This window comes from Pristis pectinata, chromosome 19 (assembly GCF_009764475.1).
Source record: "Pristis pectinata isolate sPriPec2 chromosome 19, sPriPec2.1.pri, whole genome shotgun sequence".
In the NCBI taxonomy this organism is placed as follows: Eukaryota; Metazoa; Chordata; class Chondrichthyes; order Rhinopristiformes; family Pristidae; genus Pristis; species Pristis pectinata.
This window is the reverse complement of record NC_067423.1, coordinates 35,130,791-35,145,940: the sequence shown is the minus strand read 5'-3', so window position 1 is coordinate 35,145,940 and position 15,150 is coordinate 35,130,791.

The window sequence follows — 15,150 nt, the reverse complement described above, 5'->3', positions numbered from 1 at the left end:
AAGTTACTTTTTAATTTAAATGATGCTGCAATTTTAGGGTCTTGTATGATCTTATGTCATTCTACACTTCTTTGTAATCCTGCCAATGAATTAACAATTGAAGGTACGAATGTAGAAGAATGATTCTAATCATCAGACATTGTGGTGATAATCCTGGATTAGACAACCAAAGAATGAGTCCAACTCTGACCATGATAGTTTGCGAAGTTGAATTCAAATTTTTACATTTGGAATTCTAAACTTTATGTTGATGTATTCATCTACAGGATGTGGATGTCACTGACACTTTCAGCAATTATTGTCCGTCCCTATACGTCTCTGAAGTGAGGAGGTGTTGTGTGAAAAGGTTCTTTGGGATCTTAAAGATGGAGGACTCTGGACAGTCTTTGGATTTTATAAATAGTTTAATCACAAAGGCAAACGCGGGGACAGAATGAATGGGAACGGATGCACACTCGCACACACACACGCAGGAGATCGCGAACGTGAGGGAAATCACCACAGGGGTGAGATGCGCACGCGCGCGCACACACACACACACACACACAATAAACTGGTTACAAATGATCAAGGAATAAACAATACAATGCCTGAACACCTTGACTCTAGACAAGCATTGGCTCTAACACTCCCTGGAATCTTTAACTAATTACCCTGAAGCAGTGCAAAGCTTACCTCAACATCCTCAGAGAGAGAGAGAGTGAGAACCAAACTTGCGGCACTTTTTATACTGCTGGAGGGCTGGGTGGTCCAGCAAGGACAAAGGTGTTTAAACGGGCCAGTGGTTAAGTGTGCCCAGGAACAAAGGTGCTTGCAAAGACCAATCCCTAGGTGCATACCTAATGGATGGGGTGGAGCCAAACCTTGATTGACAGTGGTGTCACTTCCGACCCAATGAGTAATGCTATCCTCCAACCAGAGGGGTCAGTGTTGTCACTGTCACATGACAGCCATGTGTTTCACAGTACAGGAGGTCGTTACAAATCATTGGTGGTTCTCGAATCACATGTAACCCAGACCTGGTCAGAGTAGCAGATCTCCCTACTGTACAGGCATTAATGTACCAGATGGGTTATACAGCAAACCTGCAGCTTCATAGTTACAATGACCAAGACTAGAGGTTTATTTCTGATTCTGGATTTATTCAGGTACTTGGATTTAAATTCCCCAAATGCTATGGAGGGATTTGAATCTTTGATTGATGGTCAGAGACTCTGGTTGCTATTCCAGCTACTCATCCACTACATTATGATACCACTCCACCAATATCCATAACAAAGTCGAAGCAGGAGTAGGACATTCACCTCCTTGAGCCTGCTCTACCACTCAATAAGGTCGCAGATGATTGGGAGACCTTGTGCCAGTTCTCATTGGTGGGTCAGAGGTGGAGAGAGTCAGCAGCTTCAAATTCCTCGGCGTTAACATCTCGGATGACCTGTCCTGGGCCCAGCACATAGATGCAGTCATGAAGAAGGCATGCCAACATCTCTACTTTCTTAGAAGCTTAAGGAGATTTGGAATGTCACCAAATACTCTTAACAAACTTCTACAGATGCACTGTCGAAAGTATCCTGACTGGTTGCATCATGACCTGGTACGGCAATTCCAACACACAGGAACGCAAGAAGCTGCAGAGAGTAGTGGACACAGCCCGGTCCATCACAGGCACAGCCCTCCCCACTGTTGACAGTATCTACAGGAGGCACTGCCTCAAGGAGGCGGCATCCATCATCAAGAAAACCCACCATCCGGGTCATGCCCTTTACTCACTGCTACCGTCAAGCAGGAGGTACAGACACCTGAAGTCCCACACCACCAGGTTCAGGATCAGCCAGTTTCCTACAACCATCAGGTTCTTGAACTGACCTGCACAACTCTAATCCTACCTCAGTAATGGTACGCTACAGACCAGCTCTTGCACAACCATGGACTTGTCTCTGATTGTGTCCTTCTTTTGCACTAAATGTTTTTGCACTGTCTTTTCTTTCTCTCTTCATTGCCTTGTATAACTTATGTATAATTTATACATAATTTATATTCTATGTGTTATCTGTACCTACATGGTGTTGCTGCAAGCAATTTTTTCATTGTACCTGCACCTCACCATACTTGTGCTCATGATAATAAACTTGATTTGGACTTGACTTTACCTCAACACTACTTTCCTGCACTAACCCTATATCCCTTGATTCCTCTACTATCCAAAAATCCATCGATCTCTACTATCATCCCGGTACCGAAGAAAAGCAAGGTAACATGCCTCAATGACTACCGACCAGTAGCTCTGACATCCACCATCATGAAGTGCTTTGAGAGGTTGGTCATGGCACGCATCAACTCCAGCCTCCCAGACAACCTGAACCCATTGCAATTCGCCTATTGGTGAAACAGGTCTACAGCGGATGCCATGTCCCTGGCCCTTCACTCACCTCTGGAGCATCTGGACAATAAAGACACCTACATCAGACGATTGTTTATTAACTACAGCTCTGCCTTCTATACAATAATCCCAGGCAAGCTTGTCACCAAACTCCGAGACCTAGGACTCAACACCTCCCTCTGGGACTGGATCCTTGACTTTCTAACAGACTGCAATCTGTGAGGATAGGCAGCAATACCTCTGGCATGATTATTCTCAACACTGGTGCCCCACAAGGCTGTGTCCTCAGCCCTCTATTCCCTATACACTCACGACTGTGTGGCCAGATTCTGCTCTAACTCCATCTACAAGTTTGCAGATGATACCACTGTTGTAGGCCGTATCTCAAACAGCGATGAGTCGGAGTACAGGAAGGAGATAGAGAGCTTAGTGGAATGGTGTCATGACAACAACCTTTCCCTCAATGTCAACAAAACAAAAGAGCTGGTCATTGACTTCAGGAAAGGGGGCGGTGTACATGCACCTGTCTACATCAATGGTGCTGAGGTCAAGAGGGTTGAGGGCTTCAAGTTCCTGGGAGTGAACATCACCATCAGCCTGTCCTGGTCAAATCACGTAGATGCCACGGCCAAGAAAGCTCACCAGCACCTTTACTTCCTCAGGAAGCTAAAGAAATTTGGTTTGTCCCCTTTGACTCTCACCAACTTTTACTGATGCACCATAGAAAACATCCTATCTGGATGGATCACGGCTTGGTACGGCAACTGTTCTGCCCAGGATTGCAAGGAACTGCAGAAAGTTGTGGACACAGCCCAGCGCATCACGGACATCAGCCTCCCCTCCTTGGACTCTGTTTTTATCTCTCGCTGTCTTGGTGAAGCAACCAGCATAATCAAAGACGCCACCCATCCAGAACATTCTCTCTTCTCTTCCGTCGAGTAGAAGATACAGGAGCCTCAGGGCACGTACCACCAGACTTAAGGACAGCTTCTACCCCACTGTGATAAGACTATTGAACAATTCCCTTATACAATGAGATGGACTATGACCTCACGATCTACCTTGTTGTGGCCTTGCACCTTATTGCACTGCACTCTCTCTGTAGCTGTGACTCTTTACTCTGTACTGTTATTGTTTTTACCTGTACTACTTCAATGCACTCTGTACTAAATCAATGTAACTGCACTGTGTAATGAATTGACCTGTATGATCGGTTTGCAAGACAAGTTTTTCACTGTACCTCGGTACAAGTGACAATAATAAACCAATACCAATACCAACAGTTGAACCTCCAGGGCCCTCTTGAGTAGAAAACTGCAAACATTTGCTAGGTGAAGACCATTGCATCTCAGTCTCTAAAAGTCAACCCCCCTGTTTTGAGACTCTAACCACTGGTTCCAGGCATTCCAAACAATGAGTCCAAAATTGACCATGATGGTTTGTGAAATTGAATTCATTTTTTAAATGCGGAATTATAACCTTAATTTTTATGTATTCATACACAGGATGTGCACATTGCTGACACTTCCAGTATTGTAACATCTTTCCTGCATTCATCCTGTCAAGCCCTGTATGAATTTTATATGTTTCAATGTGATCATTAAATCACATTGAAGAGCTGAAGCTGTCAGACTGTTTTGTTAATGATTCTTAATGTCTTTCACTTAATTAAATACCCTCCATAACAGTTGGCTCATTCAAAACACTGCTCCCATTTCCTAACATCCCATTCATCCACAATCCCTTTGTTAATTGTCTTACATTGGCTCCTGATCCACAAAGATTTGATGTTAATATTTTCACTTTAATTCTTCTAACATTCATAACCCTCCTTGTCTTTGTCATTCCTATCTCTGTAACCTCTTCCAGTCCTTCAATTGAAGACCTCTGTTCTCCTCCAATTATGGCCTCTTCCGGTGAGGCCACCACATCATCAATGGCTGTGCTATCAGCTGTCTAAGCTTTGGAATTCCTTCCCTAAATCTTCGTTTCTTAGAGTAAGAAGGTGGAAATATTTAAGGAATTATTCTTTGAGATGCATCTTAAAACTGACCTCTTCAAACAATCTTTTTGCATTTGTCACATTTTATTTGCCTTGGTATTTAACCTTATTTGACAGTGCTCCTGTATAAAACCTTGGATATCATCCTTACATGAACAGTGCTGTGCAAAAGCAATTTATTGCTGTTTAAACAAGCTTTATGTGTCACTGCAATCCAACGTCATCCTCGAAAGTGACTTCCCAGAAAAAGGCTTATCCCACCATACCATGACAATCAGCAGCAGGCTAGAAATGATAGCTTTGCCGATATCAATGTTTCAGGAATGTACAAAGGAAAAATATATTGAAGAGGTTAAGGTAAATTAGGTTGATTTTTTTCTTGAAGTCAGTGTCACATATGGATCACAATGAATATGCAAAATCAGCAGCAGCTCTCTGCCTATTCCATGTTGCTATGGCTAGTGAACAGGAATATGGAGGAATCTCTCAAAGGAAAACTGTTTTTTGTCAGGGGTTCCATTAACTATGGACAACAGCATTCTTTTGCTATGAAATGGAGTGTGAAAGAAAGGCTCCCAGTTCAATCTGGTCCCTAAGCTCTGGAAACCCAGCACTCCCTCCTCATACACACATACTGCATGGAAGCAGGCCTTTTGGCACAACTCGTCCATGCCAACCAAGATGCCCATCCAAGCTAATCCCATTTGCCCACGTTTGGCCCATGTCCTTCTAAACCTTTCCTATCCATGTACCTGTCCAACTGTCTTTTAAAAGTTGTTATTGTACCTGACTCAAACACTTCCTCCAGCAGCTCATTCCATATATGTACCACCCTCTGTGTAAAAAATAGTTTCCCCTCAAGTTCCTATTAAGTCTTTCCCCTCTCACCTTAAACCTCTGCCCTCTAGTTCTTGATTCCCCAACCCTGGGAAAGAGATTGAGTTCATTCACCCTACCTATGCCCCTCATGAGTTTATACACCTCAATGAGATCACCCCTCAGTCTCCCACTCCCCAAGGAAAAAAGTCCTGGTCTGTCCAACCTCTCCCTATAACCCAGTCCCTCAAATGTTCTGGCAACATTCTTGTAAATCTTTTCTGCACTCTTTCCAGTTTAATAACATCTTTCCTATAGCAGGGTGACCAAAACTGAACACAATACTCCAAGTGCAATCTCACCAGCATCTTGTACAACTGCAATATAACCTTGCAACTTCTGTACTCGATGCCCTGACTGATGAAGGCCAGTGTGCCAAAAGCCTTCTTCCCACCCTGTCTACCTGTGACTCCACTTATGACTACCCTGTCCTCCTCTTTTAAGACCCCATTTAAAATCCGACGTAAAATAATCAATCTAAAATGTTAACTCTATTCCTTTCTCCAGAGACGTTGTTTCGCCTGTTGAACATACTCAGTACATTTTTTTCATTCTGGATTTCCAGACTCTGCAGGTTTTTGCTTTTCAGCTCTTTAACGTTTGTCTCTTCATCAAATCATTTAGTGACTCAGTCCTAATGTGTACTTTTCTTGGCACAAAGTTAACTTCACTGCACTCCCATGAGGTATCAGGGGATATTTTGGGAAGTTGGAGACGTGTTGCTGGTGTTTTTTAAGCATTTTAGGGGCAAATAAAATTATCAAAAGTCCAAAACCAGGTGAACTTATTGTATTTGCTTCTTATTTCATAATCTTAAATGAGAGAATCAGGGCATGTCCAGGTTGTTTTTCAGGCTGGATCACCAAACCTATCTGGACTTTATTGTTGCCAGTAGTGTTCTGAGTTCTTACTGTGCATGCAACACCACTGCATTTGTCCAACAAAAATAATGAAGCACAATGCCAGAACTAGCAATTCCTTTCATGTATTTGGATATAAATCCGCCAGACCAAACCAAACTTATCCATAAGATGTATGTTTCAAATGGGGATTCCACAATTTATCTCAAATAAAGAAAATTATGCAAAAATATTGCAAATAAAAAAAGAAAGTGTTGTCTGACAAACTAAACATTGTGGCAAGTGTCCAATTCTCTGCCTGCCAGTGCTGCTAAAACATCGGTTGTATCCGTAATTTATCAAGGGATCCAATATAGCCTTACTTCAAAAGGGATGTTCTGATTATAAATAAAAATGGAAATGTCAGAGGTGCAGCTGATCTAGAACAATCTCTAAGCCACCCCAATATAATTGCCTTCAGGATCTGTGGATAACGACTGTTAATGTTCTCCACAGAGGATCGTCTGACATTACCATGAACTCCAATTGTTGTCATCTCCACTACTCACAGTCCTCCTATTACAGTTCTCAAAATTCATACACACACTTCCAAATCTCCACAAGACCCCAACGTGTATCCAATAACCTGTTTAAGTCATATGTCCAAACTGCATTTATAATTCCAGCTAACTCCAAACCATCATCAATCATGCAGCCTCCACCTGTGCTCCGAAATCTATCCTCAGCCCGGTGTCACAACCCATGCAGGGTCGACCCATCCCCTTGACCTGCTGAGTTCCTCCAGCAGATTATATTTTGCTGCATATCCCAGCATCTGCAGTCTCTCGTGTCTCCATTGTACATGTGGGGTCTTCCCGTTAAAGCCTGGCTGCACAGTTTGATGAGACCCAATTCTACACGCCTGGTTCGGGATGGATCAGCTCGTTAAAAAATAAATGCGCTGATGCTCAGGGATTTATAAATGTGTCATATAAATTGTCATGTGTCCGTGAGCAGTAAAAGGCTTGTTCAAGTGGGCACTGGGGCTGGAGTCTGAACGTGTCGGGTACCCGTGCTTGGGCTGGGTTCAGATTGGGGCTGGATATTAACTTTATATCCGAGTAGACCTCGATTCCCAGTTGCCGGCAAACGGCAGTGGGAATTCGTTATTCGTTCCCTGGATCCTGCCAACGTTTAACTGGGTAATGGATGAACTCACGGTTACATGAGAGGCAAGATCCCTTTATGGAAGTGGTCAGTTACACATTGTTAAGTGAGCCCACTTTAAAGCCATTAAAGTCTCTTAAAATTGTTGAGAGAAAAGGCTTCCAAATAAAATGCAAAATCAACGTTAGGATCAAATCATATACATATATAAATATACGATTGTATTGATCCTCGTCAATACAATTGTGCTCTGTTTGATTCTTCGGTCTCCTGCCTTCTGTGTGACTGCTTTACCTTCTGCTCTAACATGACAGTGATCCTGAAACTCCAGGCACTCTGATAAGCACAGAGAGGGGGGGTCAGAAATCAAATAATAGTTTCAAACAACCATTCGACGGTTTCGATACATTGCACAACTTGTAACAAGTATTGATTTACAAATATGCCCAGGGTTGTGAAAATAAATGGGTTGCCTTGGAAACCGAGCGGTATGTTACAATATGGATTGTTTGTTGCAAATGGTTTGAAACAGTTACGGATTGTAACAGAAAATGTTCGATTTTAACCACAGTGTAGTGCACTGCCCTGACTGTTGATTGGCTGGGCAGGATCAGGCAGCGTATGCATTGGTTCAACTGTGAGAAGTAAAGGAAGATTGTCATCATTTTCCGCTTTCCATAGAAACTAGATTCTATCAAGGACATGAATCCCTTCTGAGATCTCTGCGAGCCTGAACCTGCAGCAGCCAACATGAAGTTAAAAGGGGAGTATACTGCACAACAAACTTTGATGGTATTAAGTCCATTATAGACATTTGATAATTATCTTAAAAGTGTTCCCTCTGGATATTATAATGGAGCTGGGCCCTGGATTACTGGTAAAAGATCTATTGAATTAAACTATCGTACACATTCAAAACTTCAATCAATCATCAGATTTAGTTTTAGGATTTTACATTGTGGCCAATCAGTCCACAACTGGCTCACTAAAACCATTTCACTTTCTTGACTTTCTTTTTTGAGGGAGATAAACTGACTCATTTTCACAATTAAGCAAGAAACGGGGACTGTGTCGATATATGTCTGACATAATCTAAGCAAAATGTTGATGCTGTGGGGAACAGTTCAAATATCAGAAAGCTTTCGTCAGTGGGTTTTGTATTGCAGTGAGTGAACAAGCTAAACAACTATCTCTTCTGCTCCTCTCAGTTTCCAGCTGAGAGAGTTGTTTCCCCCGATATCTAGGACTTCCACCTCTGCAACATCATAGCTGGCAAATCTTAATAACCCCTGACTCCTTTCCCATATGATTAATTTGTCTTTAGGACAATTAGGGACACAAGCTGAACATCAGGAGTAAGAACACGGGTTAATGGAATGAGTTTGTCCATGGAAGTCTGTGAAACTGGTTAATTTTATATCTTTGTCAATATTATTTGTAACTTTTTAGCGGTTTTGTTAGCTGGTCATAGAGCCATAAATACAGCCACACAGCATAGAAACAGGCCCTTTGCTCCATGTTGACCATCAAGCACTCATTTACACTAATTCATTTTAATTCTCCCCACATTCCCATAAACTCTCTCCAGATTCTACCACTCATCCACACACCGGGGCCAATTTACAGTGGCCAATTAACCCACCAACCCCCATACCTTTGGGATGTGGGAAGGAACCAGAACACCCAGAGGAAACCCACACGGTCACAGGGAGAATATTGCAAACTCCACGCCGGCAGCACCTGAGGTCAGGTTTGAACCCAGGACGCTGGAGCTGTGAGAAAGCAGATCTACTGGGTTTGCCACTGGTAAATCAGATTAAAAGAAAGTGAAGACACAAGAGGCTCCTGACGCTGGGATCTGGAGAAACACGCAAGATGCTGGGGCAACTGAATGGATCAGGCAGGATCTGTGGAGGGAAATGGACCATCAACTGGACTGAACAAGAGAGGGGAGATAGCTAGTTTAAAAAGTTGGAGGGAAGGGGTGGGACAAGAGCTGGCAGGTGATAGGTGGATCAAGATGAGGAGGGGTGATAGGCAGATGGGGGGGGAGAGAGAGACACAAAAAATCCTGCAGATCTTGGAATCTGGAGTAATACACAAAAAGTGCTGGAGGAACTCAGCAGGTCAGGCAGCATCTATGGAGGGAAATAAACAGTCAATGTTTCGGGCCAAGACCCTTCATCAGGACTGGAAAGGAAGAGAGCAGAAGCCAGAAGAAGAAGGTCGGGGGAGGGAGAGGAGCACAGGCTGTCAGGGGATATGTGAGTCCAGGTGATAGGTGAGACCAGGTGATAGGTGAGTTCAGGTGAGAGGGGGAAGGTAGTGGGTGGGGGAGTGGGGGAGGGGGAAAAGATGTAATAGGCTGAGAGGTGATGGGTAGAAGAGGCAAAGGGCTGAAGAAGAAGGAATCCAGTAGGAGAGGGCAGTGGACCATGGAATAAAGGATGGGGGAGGGGAGGAGAGGGGCAGGTCATCCAGGCAGGGGAAGGGAGCCACGGGAATGAGGGAAGTGGGGGGGGAGAAAAAGAAGGGGAGGGGTTACTGGAAGTTAGAGAAATCAATGTTAACACCATCAGGTTGGAGACTCCCAAGGTGGAATATGGGGTGTTGTTCCTCCAACCTGCGCCGGGCCTCAACGTGGCAGTAGGGGAGGCCATGGATAGACATGTCGGTATGGGAGTGGGATGTGGAATTGAAGTGGGTGGCCACCGGGAGGTCCTGGCTGTTGTGGTAGATGGAGCGAAGGTGCTCGACAAAGCGGTCACCCAATCTGTGTCGGATCTCACCGATGTAGAGGAGGCCACACAGGGAGCACCGGATGCGATAAATGACCCCCTCGGACTCACAGGTGAGGCGCTGCCTCACCTGGAAGGATTGTCTGGGACTCCGAATGGTGGTGAGGGAGGAGGTGCAGGGACAGGTGTGGCACTCGGTGTGGTTGTAGGCATAAGTGGAGTGGGAATGATGCCGGAAGCTGGGAGGTGATAGGTGAAAGTGACAAAGGGCTGAAAATGATGGAATCTGATAGGAGAGGATGGTGGAGCCTGGAATAAAGGGAGGGAGGTGGGGAGGGGAACCAGTGGGAGGAGTGTGTGGGTGATGGGCAGATAGAGAGGGCAGGGGAGGGGTAAGAGGTAGGAGGATGGAGACCAGGTGGATCAGGAGGACAGAGAAAAGAGGGGAAAAGGGATAGAGAGGGAGTGTTTACCAGAAGTTAGAGAATTCAATGTTCAGGCCACCAAGTTGGAGACTGTCCAGGCGGAATATGAGGTGCTGTTCCTCTAATTTGTGCTTAGCCCTGACCCGGAGGTGGGGGAGGCCGTGGACAGACGTGTCAGTGTGGGAATAGGAAGCGGAATTAAAATGGCTGGCCACTGGGAGATCCCGGCTGCCACAGCAGAAGGAGAAAAGGTTCTCGGTGAAGTGGTGAAGCAGAAGATGGTGTGGTGCAGGTTCCATCAGAAGGGAACCCAGTTTTGCTTCAACCCAATGCTGTCACATCAGACACTAAAACTGAACTCAGTTTCCAATAGCATTATAAAGATAGCATAAAAAGAAAACACTACATCATAGTTTGATTGTAAATGCAACCTGACTCTCATTACTCCACTGGCATCAGTGACAAATTGCTTAAAATGGCAACTGTAAGGTAAGAGTTAAATTAGCCAGAAGTCATTTCTGATTCCTCCTTAGTATGTGCAGTAGTGTGTAACACAAAATGGTGGTTGTAAGACAAAATGGCGTCAGTATGGAATGTGCTAATACCTCGAAGATGTGCATGGACACACATCCTTGAGATTAGATACTGGTGAAGAATGTTCTTTTCCTTGCAGACCCGCTGTCTCTGTTTCTAAATTATGTGCCTAGGCCGAAGGTCACGAGAGATAAGAAGGTACAGGCTGGTACTACGAGGGGATGGAAAAGTACTGGGGTATGTTAGGTTTTTGAAGGGCATAAAAAAGGTGCAACTTCTTGGTGCAAATGGGAATCCTCCCTTAGGCTGGGTCACAACCATCGCTAAGAGACAGAAGGAAGGCTGCATGAAAGTCTGTTGGACACCTGAGGTTCCCTCCAGCATCACACAGATCAGTTCATTGATTAGTTAATAAGTATTATTTTGCTTCCTTCTGTATTTTGTGAAGTATTCTTCTTTCTTTTTGTAATTTAGTCAATATATTATCCTAATAAAGTAGTTTTATATAACCTTTAACACATGTATAGCATCTCCTTTGTTTGCGAATACCTCTTGCTGCTGAATCAGGAAAGAATAAGGAACAAATTTTAAAATATTTTCAATACAGCAACTAGCACTGTTTCCAGTCTGCATTTCAGCAAGGCCATGTGATCTAGATTGCATTCAAGATTATATTTCATTTCAGAAGGACCCAGGGCTTCCTCCTGGAATTGATATAAGATAATGTATCTGCAATGTAAACAATCTTGCAAGTGGGAACATGTTGGAATTTCCCCCACCATTTTACTGATCTTTGACACCTTTGAACGCAATGTAAAAAGAGTTGAAGATCTAATGAGTTGGAGTCCTGCTGACTGGATGAGGTTAAAGTAATCTTCAAAGTCTCATGGTTGAAGCTCTGCAGAATCACTCAGCATCATTTTACTGGCAGCTGTACCAATTATAATTAAGTATTTTAATATTAAATGTCAGTTCAACATAGGGGTCAATGGTACATTTAAGTCCACACTAAGTATAAATTTGAAACCCCACAATTATTTTTATAAATGACAGATAGCAATGTTACACTGCAAATGCATTTGTAATGTAACATTGCTATCTGTCATTTATAAAAATGTAATTTATGTGATTTATGCAGAATGTCTCATGCAATTAGTGCAAGTTTGCAGAAGCCAACCTCCACTCATAACACAAAGAATAGCTGAGTTGTATAGAATACAACACCAATCACTAAAGTTGCTCATGAAGTTAGGTAGGTCATAAGAAAAATATCAAACCAAGTACTCAAAGAAACAAGAGACTGCAGATGCTGGTATCTGGAGCAAAGCAAAAACAAACTGCTAGAAGAATTCAGCGAGTCAGGCAACATCTGTGGAGGCAAAAGGGGTGGTTGATGTTCCAGATCGAGACCATGCATCAGAGAGAATGAGCAAACTGCACACAGAGAGCACCCAAGGCCAGGACTGTACCCAGCTTGCTGAAGCTGTGAGGCAGCAGCACTATTGGTTGCACCACTGCGTCACCCTTGAGTGAAGGGATGATTATGTGCAACTCTGACTGTTCTCACCAGGCAAAGGATAAGATAAGATATCTTTATTAGTCACATGTACATTGAAACACACAGTGAAATGGATCATTTGCGTAGAGTGTTCTGGGGGCAGCCCACAAGTGTCACCATGCCTGTGGCGCCAACATAGCATGCCCACAACTTCCTAACCCGTACGTCTTTGGAATATGGGAGGAAACCAGAGCACCCAGAGGAAACCCACACAGACACGGGGAGAACGTACAAACTCCTTACAGACAGCGGCGGAAATTGAACCCTGGTCGCTGGCGCCGTAATAGCGTTGTGCTAACCGCTACACTACCGCCAGGGTAAGTTTTGGTTTGGGGGCACCAAAGGTACATGGGACAAGGAGAAACCAATAAGCCAATAAACCAATAATTCCTTATTGGTTGAAGTCAACGCTAATGAATGCATAGACCCCTGATTGGCCGAAGTCCATGCTCCAATGATCCAATGACTCTCTTTGTGCTCAGACAATCCCTTAAATCACTAGAACCCCTTGACGATTCATAAGTGCAGCTTTTGTGTGATTATATAACCGATAAAAAGATGAGTTTGGTTATTCAGTTGAGAGTAGCTGGTGGTTGTGGTACTAACTCATGTGAGAATCAGTTCCTTCAGCAGAGGTGAGGGTTGCAAAACAAAACAGGAGCCATCAGAAGTACAACAAAATATTTGGTCTGGTTTAAGGCATTTTCACATTGTTCACACAATGATTTAAGTACAAATCTTTTTTAACAATGTTGCTGAATTGCTACACAAAGTGGTAGGTATTTGACAAATTTGGGAAAGAGGAGCTGACAAAATCCTTTTTTTAGTTTCACAGCATTTTATCAGTTATATCTCACACAAAAGCTGAATGTGTGACTCCCCCAGGTGGATTGGTGTATGGCAGTTGTAATTACTGTGTGTGAATTTTATCCCAGTGAGATCAAATTATTACTTGACTACCAGCGTTCCTTTATTCTTCTTAAAAATGCACTTTTAAATGAATGTTATTCAGAGCTTTTCAATGGAGGTTAGTATTCTGCTCTGTGTTTCCCACACCAAAAATGAACTAAAATGTTATAATTATGGACTGACAAAAAGAGCAAACAGATGAAATTTAATGTAAAAAAAAGGCTGAAATTATACATTTTGGTAAAAAAAAATAAAATAAGGCAATTTTTTTTCAAAACGGCTTCCCTTTCTTTCTGCCTCCTCACCTGCTTTACCCCCTCCAATTTCCCACTCATTCTCACCCCCACTTATTCCTGCTACACCCCTCCACTGCTCTCACTCACCCCCTCCGCAAGCCCACTCACCCTGCCTCGCTGCCTACATATCCCTCTTCCTGTCACACCGTCCCCCTCCCACTCGTCACCTTTCTCCCTGCTCAACCCTTTCCCTCTTTCCTGCTCCTCCCCTTCCCTCCAGCCATCCAGACTCCTTACACATCTCCCCCTCCTGCTTTATCCCAAGACCCCCTTTCTGCTCGCCTTCTGCAAGTGCTCCTCTTCCCCCTCACCTGGTCTTTCCCATCTCCTCCCTCCTGCCCCTTCTCCCCCTCCCCTTCTTCCTTGTCTCTCTCCTGTCATCTGCCTCCCTTCCCTGAACATCTCCTTACCCCGTAGATCCCCTTTCGTCCTCTCCTATTCACTCCCTTTCCTTCTCCTTGTCCCATCTCTTGTTCATCCCCTCCCTCTCTCCTGTTCAGACCCCTTTCCTTCTGCTTCATCTATCTCCTCTTGCTCACTCCCCCTATCCTTTCCTGTTCATTCTCCGCCCCACCTCTCTAGATCCCCTCCTGTCTGTGGACTCAGTGTTGTAGTGTCTTCATGAATAGTTCAAGGCATAACAGATATTTTCACAGTTTATTTACATTGCGGTGCACAAATTATTTGATTCTTTTTGCAGACTGACTTGTTCATTCTGCCTGTGACAACGTTACATTGCTGTTCACACATAACTCTACTGTCCAATAGAATCATAATATGAACATGTCCATGTGTAAAAATCCACTTAAAGATAAACCCCAAGTATTATGTTAGTGTGACAGGAAATCACAATGTGGTCTTTGGGAAGATGGTTCCAACTTCAAGTTGTGGCAAAATCAGGATATGTTGGACACACATTCAGGCAGCATCTGTGGAAAAAGAAAACAGATGTTAATGTTTCAGGTTAGAAGCCCTCTGTCAGAACAAAGAAGGGTCTTTGACCTGAAGCATTAACTCTGTTTTAGTATTTGAGACAGCACAAGTGGTGCAGTTAATAGAGCCGCAGCCTCATGGTACCAGAGAGCCAGGTTCGATCCTGACCTCTGGTCTTATCTGTGTGGAGTGTGCACGTTCTTTCTGTGACCATGTGGGTTTCCTCTGGGTGCTCTGGTTTCCTCCCACATCCTAAACAAGTGAGGGTTGGTAGGTTAATTGGCTGCTGTAAATAGTGTGGTGAAATCTGGGAAGAGTTGATGGGAATGTGGGGAGAATAAAGTGGGATTAATGTACCAGTAACGTCAATAGATGGTTGATAGTTGGCACAGACTCAGTGCGCCGAAAGGACTGTTTCAGTGCTGTGTGTCTCTATGACTCTGTTTCTCTCCCTGCAGATGCTGCCTGATCTGCTGAGTGTTTCCAGCACTTT